The sequence below is a fragment of the Eurosta solidaginis genome, unplaced genomic scaffold, assembly GCF_040869045.1.
Source record: "Eurosta solidaginis isolate ZX-2024a unplaced genomic scaffold, ASM4086904v1 ctg00001244.1, whole genome shotgun sequence".
Classification (NCBI taxonomy): Eukaryota; Metazoa; Arthropoda; class Insecta; order Diptera; family Tephritidae; genus Eurosta; species Eurosta solidaginis.
Genome location: NW_027137024.1, coordinates 130,289 through 139,487, shown reverse-complemented (window position 1 = coordinate 139,487; position 9,199 = coordinate 130,289). Strand labels below are relative to the sequence as shown.

Sequence of the window (9,199 nt, the reverse complement as noted above, 5' to 3'; positions counted from 1 at the left end):
ATTAAAGGATATACAACGAGAAACAACGTAACCTTTAAACAGTTTTAATAACTATCTCAAAAATTGTCGCTCTGATGCAAACAACTGATGAGTTATCTACTTAAATTTGTTGAACAAAACGACTTACGTATTTTAAGCATGCTAACCTTTAGTCCGGTAAGCAAATTAAAAAAAAAACGCAATATGTAGGCTACACGAGAACGGAGACGTCGAGTAACCAAAACAAATGTGTTAAACAAATTTGTTGAAGACATGATCCAATTTTCGGACTAAGTCCGCCCCCCTCCGTCTGGCAACACCCGGCCAGTGCGGCCAAGCGCAGGCAGTGCAGCTCAGCTGTGGCTTGCCAGCCACCACGGCTCTCACTCTCATTGTTTTTAGTTTACCTTAAACTGCCCACACCCACGCATCGATTTTTATTAACGCCCGCCCGCCGTCGCGCAATTATTATTAGCTCGTTTCAATTTAAATTAAATTAAAATTATAATTGGATTGGTTTAAATATTTGTAAGTGCTTTTTTCTTACGTGAACTAAAGTAATAAAAATAATAGTTAAAACTTAAAACTAACGCGCTCCACCTTTTTTACTTTGAGAGTGATTAGTGACACAACAAGTTTATACATGGTCCTTTGGTGCTAAAAAAGCAACCAGCGACAGAAATTTTAAAGTTACATAAAATACATTTTTACATAAAAACAACAAAAGTGCACGCGTCGGTACGGACACAAAACAAAAAAAAAAAAAAAAGAAACTTAAAATTGCGTGCTTAATCAAAATTACTTAAAATAAATTTGAATAGACGAGTGCTTTAAATAAATATTATATAAACATACATACAACTATATATACAAAAAACTTGTCTACCCAAAACGACAAAACAAAAATTACATTAAGGTGTGAAAAAAAAAAAAATTTTGAAATTACAAATTTATAAAAGTGGGTGAATAAAAGAAAAAGAAAAGCTTAAAGAAAATCAAAATAGTTGTGAAAAAAAAGCAAGAAAATAAATTTGAAAAATTTGAAAATTTTGAAAAATAATATTTTAAATAAATTGTTGAAAACCCAATCACGAGCACTCAACAAAAGAAAGATTTGTGAACAAAAAATAATAAAATTGTAGAGAAAAGAAAAAATTTAGAAATCAAAAAAAAATTGAGAAAAAATTTAACATTGAGGAAAAAGAAAGTGTAAACAAAAAGTATTACAAAAGAATCGAAAAAGGAAATAAAACCACAGAGAAAGTGAATTTGGAAAAAATAAAAGTTGGAAAACATTACAACAAAAGCACAAACTCAAAAAATATACAACAACAACATTAACTACACAACATAAAGGAGGTACAACATTACAACACAGCATATCAACGAGGAGCACATTACAACCAAAGTTAAAGGACAACACAAAACCAACAAGTAACACACAGCTCATATAAAAATGTCTGAGTAAGTACTCTCGTTACCCAATATATTCCCATATATATTCCCTCCGTCTAACGTACGGACCCCAAATCTAAAATCCCAAAATTTATATACCCCTCCGATCTAAAGATCCGGACCCTGGGTATATAACCCAAATCAAAAAGCCTAAACGGCAAAATATTTCATTGGCTTACTCACTGTTACCAACAGGTACAGTCCCATCAAAAAACCCATATAAATTTTTCAACAAGTAAATTTGCATTCCCGTACCAACGGAAAATCCATTGCCCGGTTCTATATACCCAAAAAGTTCGTTGCGCTAAACATCGACGTAATTATAAAAATATATACGTATATATGTAATATATGTATATACCCACTTAGTTCGGTAATATCACCCGAGCTACACATTTTTCCAGCGTGAAATTCACCGCTGCCCAATTTACCCTTATATACATATATTACATAAAATATATTTTACAAAAAAACCCATAGCAACAAACTTTGCCAAATTTTTGTCACTTTTCCAAAGTTTATTTTACCGGTGCACCCAATATTAATTCTGCATACAAACCTACAAGTATATGCACTCATAACACCCACACGCACTTGTACATCTTTTTGCATAAGCCAAAACCCACCCTAAACAAAGTAATTGCATGACCATATGTAACTACATAATAGAAGGAAGCAACAAAAGATCATCGATCACATATTGCATACATTTACTTTGTTAACAATAGATCAAGTGCATTGGCACGGCAAACAAAAGGTTGTTGGTACACCACAGTTTGTCGGCAAATATATTTCACCCATATATATAAATACATACATACGTACTATATACCCATATTACTTGTGCTCAGACGCGCTGAGACAAGTACATATAACAAAGCAAAAAGCCGGTACACATTAGGCCGGTCTCAAAAAATAAAAAATAAAATCCCAGTGAACACAAATATTATAATATTTATATTATTATATACCCACATTACTTGTACTCAGAAGCGCTGAGACAAGCCCGTATAAAGAACCAAGCGTACATTAGGCTGGTTTCAAACAAAAAAAAAAAAATTTTTTTTGCACTTTTGACAAAAATTTTTTTTCGATTTTCACAGCTTAATAAAAGCTCCCATTTCTATTAAGAAACCAAACTAATTATAATGCCGAAATCGTCGGACGAAACCCAAAAATTGACCCCTGCAGATAAATGCCTGCAGAAATTCATATATGACGGTAACCAAGTAGAGGTTTACTGCTCAAGATGGTCACCCTCCCAAGCTACCGAGTTGTCAGAGTGTATGCTTAAGGTCAAATTAGAAGACCTAGATAAAATATGGGCAAAGGTGCTAGAGTCCCATCGAGATGTAAGTTTCTCTGATAATTATACAGATGTCAGCGGCTCGGTTGAGCAAAAATTTGCTAAATGCTTGGAAACGTACCAAACATGCAAATCAGAAATTTTAGAAGCCTTACAGCTTTTTAATACTGCTAACACCAACCAACAACAAATACCCGCCCACCCAATGAACAATTCAAACGCAAACGGTTTTTATTTAAAAGTACCACCATGCGACACCGAAGTATTTCATGGCGGATACGAAGACTGGCCATCCTTTAGAGATATGTTCACGGCAGTCTATAAAAACCACCCTAAATTATCACCCGCTCAAAAATTATACCATCTACGCCTGAAAACAAAAGGACAAGCTGGGCTTATTGTAAAACAATACCCACTGAGCGATAATAATTTCGAGCTTGCCTGGGAAGCGCTCAGATCTAGGTACGAGAACAAAAGGATACTCGTCGACAACCAACTGAAGACGCTGTTCAACCTACCCACAATATTCGCAGAAAGCGGAGAACAAATACAGAAGATGCAGACAACAATCAACAACTGCATGTCAACCCTTAACACCCAAGGAATCCCGACAACGGACTGGGACCCAATCCTCGTTTACCTCTGCTCATCCAAGCTGCCAAGTGAAAGCCTTTCACTATGGGAACAATCCCTCAGCTCCCGAAAAGAACTCCCACTTTGGGAGGATATGAATAAATTTTTGACCAGCAGATACGAGGTAGTAGAGAGAATAAGTACCTATAGACCAGGCAAGGCGAAACCCCAATTTTCGAGTTTTACACCACGAACGGTGAATCAAAACTCGACCCAACTCAACAATAATAAAACCCATGCATATCACACCGAGTTCAATAAAACGGCTTCGTGTAGATTATGCAACCAATACCACGCAGTCAAATCTTGCGTTAGGTTTAGAAATTTATCGGTATCAGACCGAATCAAATTTGTGAGAGAAAATAGTTATTGCGAAAACTGTTTGTCTACGTCACACCCCAAGAACGAATGTAAAAGTAGTTTCACGTGCGTTTATTGCCAAAAGCGTCATCATTCGCTACTGCATTTGCAGCCCAAACCCCAACAATCACAACCAAACCCCAGAGCTCAAAATGCCCAAGCCGGCACCCCTAGGAGAACGGACGACGAGCGAGCCTCAACGTCAAAAGCCGCCGCAAGAGCCACCTCCTCCCAACAGTCTCAAGACAAAAACCCGGTTTCTTCACTCTTCTCGAGTAATCATGGAACCACCCTATTACCCACAGCAATAGTATCAGTATACTTTGCTGGCGAATTTCATAAAATTCGTGCCCTAATAGACCAAGGTTCACAAAAAACTTTTGTATCATCCCGTACACAAAAGGTTCTTGGTCTACCCACAAAAGAGTCTCTCCACCAGATATCTGGAATGGGTGGAACGGTTGTGAAAAATGCCAATAAAGTCTGCCAGATAACATTCTGTTCAGCAGACTTAACCCAAATGATAGACGCACAAGCAATAATTTTGCCCAAACTAACGAAGTTCTTGCCCACAGTCAGAGTTTCAAGCATCGATCTCGAAGAACTGTCCCATTTACCGTTAGCCGATCCGCAGTATTCGATACCATCAAAAATCGATGTGGTAATCGGCAGCGATATCACCCCGCAAATCCTCACCGAAGGGCTCCTACGAAATGTAGGTGGAACATTACTTGCCCAAAACACAATAGTCGGATGGATATTAAGCGGCCCTGTAGCTGAAAAGGTATCAACCTTCAGCACTCATGTCACGGAATGCACCGATGACCCCATCAATCAACTTTTGAGACAATTTTGGGAACAGGAAGAAGTTCACCAAACCCAACAACGATCAGCAGATGATGAATACTGCGAAGCACTCTACCGGACAACCACAATTCGTGAGGAAGATGGACGCTACAGAGTCAAACTACCCTTCAAATCGGAATTTCCAGCCAATCTGGCACTCGGTCATTCACGACTCGCAGCACAACAGCAGTACATCAGCATCGAACGCACGCTCGAAAGAAAACCCGAATTAAGAGACAACTATTTTGAAGTCCTTAATGAATATTTAACCATGGATCACATGGAACCCGCCTCCCAACAAGAGATAATTAGAGATGGTAAATATCTATCGTTTTATCTACCCCATCATGCTGTCATAAAACCCGACAGCAAAACCACAAAAGTGCGAGTCGTCTTCAACGCATCAAAAATGTCGCATTCTGGCAACTCGTTGAACGACGTCCTTCATACAGGCCCCATTCTACAAAATGACTTAATGCTCGTCATACTTAAATGGCGACTTTATAAGTTTGTTTTTAACGGCGATATTGAGAAAATGTATCGCCAAATACGCATCCATGAAGAAGATAAAGATTTTCATCGAATCGTTTTTCGAAAACACCCAACTCTGCCGATAGAAGATTTTCGACTAAAAACAGTTACCTTTGGTGTAAATTGCGCGCCATATTTGGCGATTCGGACCCTACACCAACTCGCCCACGACTGTCAAGACGAATATCGGCTCGCTAAAAATATTTTATTGAATGAAACTTATGTTGACGATATTTTGTCCGGCGGTCATAATATACAGTCCACTTTGAACTCTATGACTCAAGCTATTGAAGCCTTAAAATCGGCAGGGTTCCCTTTGAGGAAGATGTTGGCAAATCACCCTGAAATTTTAAAACCCGTTCCCGACCCTGATTTTCTAGACGTCGACTTCCTTAAATTCCATGATTCGAGTTCCACAAAAACCCTTGGAATTCAGTGGAACGCGCTAACCGACACCTTCACATACACGTATGATCCACCATCAGCAGAAAACACGACCACAAAAAGGCAGATTTTATCAGCAGTTGCAAAACTGTTTGACCCCGCAGGATGGCTTTCGCCAATAATGATTCTTGCAAAAATGTTGCTGCAACAACTCTGGATGGAAGGAACGGATTGGGACGAAGACGTGAAGCCCGGAGCTCTCCAAAAATGGACCTCAATTTATGAAAATTTACCTCATATCAGAGATATTAAAATCCCTAGGTGGGTACAGTATTCCCCCGATAAACTAATCCAGCTGCATGGATTCTCAGATGCTTCAGAAAAAGCATTTTGTGCCTGTATATATTTACGAGTACAAACCCATGAAAATAAGTTTTCATCCCATTTGCTAGCTGCTAAAAGCAAAGTAGCACCCCTCCAAACCGTGAGTCTTCCACGGTTGGAACTCTGTGGAGCAGTTTTACTCTCCAAGTTAGTGAAACAGCTGCGAAGTGAGCTGAATCTACCCCAACACGAACTCATTCTCTGGTGCGATTCTGCCATCGTACTGGCCTGGTTAGAAAAACCACCCCATACCTGGAAAACGTATGTCGCCAACATAACCTCTGAAATTCTTAAGAACGTCGACAACGCCACTTGGAGGCACGTTTCCAGTAAGGATAACCCAGCGGATTTGGGCACTCGAGCCTGCAAGCCTCAGCATTTAGTCCAATGTCCATTATGGTGGGAAGGACCTAATTGGCTTATCAACCCATCAACTTCGTGGCCAAAGGATATTTCTCATCACCCAACTCCCCCCGAACAACGACATGTGGACGTATTCCACACCCTGCAGGAAGAAAATATAGACATACTCGACCGGTTTTCGTCGTTTTCTCGAGCACTTAGAGTCGTGGCCTATATGTTGCGGTTTATCCGAAGAGCAAGAAAACTAGAAGTTCCAGCCACGCTCAACCTCACCCACGCCGAAGTGAATGATGCCAAAATCAAAATCATCATTCAAACTCAACGGAATCATTACGGAGACACGATAGAGCTGCTTCAAACGTCAAGACCCTTACCCAGAAAGAACACCCTTCTGACATTAAACCCCATGCTAGATGACTCAGGAATCATGCGAGTTTCTGGAAGATTAGCATATGCCACCTATAGCTTTAATGAGCGGCACCCAATTATCATACCCGAAAACTCTCGATTTTGTTCTCTTCTGTTAGACTTCCTCCATTCGAACTTGCTGCACGCCGACAAACAGCTGATGATCCGAATGGTACAGCAACAGTACTACATTCCACGTTTGAAGCAAAAGGTCAAAAAGCTCGTCTTCCACTGCAAAACCTGCACCATCTATAAACAGCAGATGAAAACGCAGATAATGGCAGCCTTGCCACCCGAGAGGTCAACGTATTCCCTACCCTTTCATACAACAGGAGTCGACTTTGCTGGACCATTTATGGTAAAAACTTCTCCCCTTCGCCGAGCTTCGTATGTCAAAGCTTACGTTTGTGTGTTCGTCTGTTTTTCCACAAAGGCTGTTCATTTAGAAGTGTGCTCTGATCTCACCACGAATGCCTTCAACGCAGCCTTTGCCCGATTTACTGGCCGCCGTGGCCTACCCCACCAGATATATTCTGACAACGGAAAGACGTTCGTCGGCGCACAACGCGGATTACAAAGAGAATTCACCACATTCCTCAAGGAAGTCGCTACAGACGTCGCCGAAAAGTATGCAACTCACGGATTCTCATGGAAATTCATCCCACCATACGCTCCCCACATGGGTGGTCTATGGGAAGCGGCCGTGAAAAGCTTCAAGATACACTTTACGAAAGTAGCAGGAAACCAGAAGTTCTCCTTAGAAGAGCTTACTACCCTCTTAGTACGCATAGAGGCGGTCCTCAACTCCCGACCGCTCTCCCCTATGTCCGAAGATCCAATGAATCCCCTAGTCCTAACCCCAGGGCATTTCCTACGAGGCGCGCCACTCTTATCACTGCCGGAGCCAACTGCAGAGCATCTCACCCTGGTCAACAAATGGCAGAAACTAAAAACGCTTCACCACCAGTTCAGCACACGATGGAAGAACGAGTACCTCAAGGAGCTGCATAAGCGGTACAAATGGAAATGCCCTCAACGCAATATTCAAGTTGGAGATTTAGTCGTGGTAAAGGATGATTTACTACCCCCGAACGAATGGCGTTTGGGACGGGTAATCACTTTACACCCTGGATCGGATAACCATGTTCGAGTTGTGGAACTCAAAACACAAAACGGACTAATAACCCGAAATATTGCCAAACTGTGCGTGCTACCAACTGCCTAGCAGTTCCAACCCTACCTCTGGTACCCTCTGCTTCATGCCCCTAGCAATCTACATATAAGCTACTCTCCCCAACGTATTTTTCTAACCCATTTTTTGAGAAATACGTATTTTTTCTTTTCTTGTCTTTACAGGACCCGCAAATCTATGGGGACCCAGAAATGCCGGCTATGTGGGCAGCGACACGCGCTAAGGCAGTGCCGGGCGTTCCTCGCAATGAAGCCTGAGGAGCGCTACGAGTGCGCGAGGAACCACCGGTACTGCATCAACTGCCTGGCAGTGTCACACAGCACCGGGGCATGTGACTCCCCGTCCAGCTGCCGAAAATGCTCCCTCGGCCATCACACGCTCCTACACAGAGCTCGACGCACGCCCACCAACCAGCGTCGCACTGACAGCGGCCCACAGCGCGCAACAACAGCCCAACATCGCCAACGGGCAACTCAAAGCCGGTCGGCTAGACAGCGCGACGACAAACTTCGTAAATTAGTAGCCGAGGCACGAGCAGCCTTAGATAGGGTTGATGCCGCCCTGAACCCATCAACGCGTCGGGCGGGGGGGGAGCATGTTGAAGACATGATCCAATTTTCGGACTAAGTCCGCCCCCCTCCGTCTGGCAACACCCGGCCAGTGCGGCCAAGCGCAGGCAGTGCAGCTCAGCTGTGGCTTGCCAGCCACCACGGCTCTCACTCTCATTGTTTTTAGTTTACCTTAAACTGCCCACACCCACGCATCGATTTTTATTAACGCCCGCCCGCCGTCGCGCAATTATTATTAGCTCGTTTCAATTTAAATTAAATTAAAATTATAATTGGATTGGTTTAAATATTTGTAAGTGCTTTTTTCTTACGTGAACTAAAGTAATAAAAATAATAGTTAAAACTTAAAACTAACGCGCTCCACCTTTTTTACTTTGAGAGTGATTAGTGACACAACAAGTTTATACAAAATTCGTACACGTTATTTATCAATTTAACTCTAGAATGAAAGGATATACAACGAGAAACAACGTTTGACAACCTTTAAACAGTTTTAATAACTATCTCAAAAATTATCGCTCTGATGCAAACAACTGATGAGTTATCTACTTAAATATGATGAACAAAACGACTTACGTATTTTAAACATGCTAACCTTTAGCCCGGTAAGCAAATTAAAAAAAAAACGCAATATGTAGGCTACACGAGAACGGAGACGTCGAGTAACCAAAACAAATGCGTTAAACAAATTCTTACACGTTATTTATCAATTTAACTCTAGAATTAAAGGATATACAACGAGAAACAACGTTTGACAACCTTTAAACAGTTTTAATAACTATCTCAAAA

At 41.3% G+C, this 9,199-nt stretch overlaps 1 long non-coding RNA gene across 1 annotated transcript; it reads left to right on the top strand.

Moving 5' to 3' along the window:
• Positions 1-252: 252 nt before the first annotated feature.
• On the top strand, positions 253-8,760 carry LOC137236025 (uncharacterized). The gene is made up of 2 exons (XR_010948219.1): positions 253-1,443; positions 8,006-8,760. It is a non-coding gene; the product is annotated as an uncharacterized lncRNA (long non-coding RNA).
• Positions 8,761-9,199: the final 439 nt, after the last annotated feature.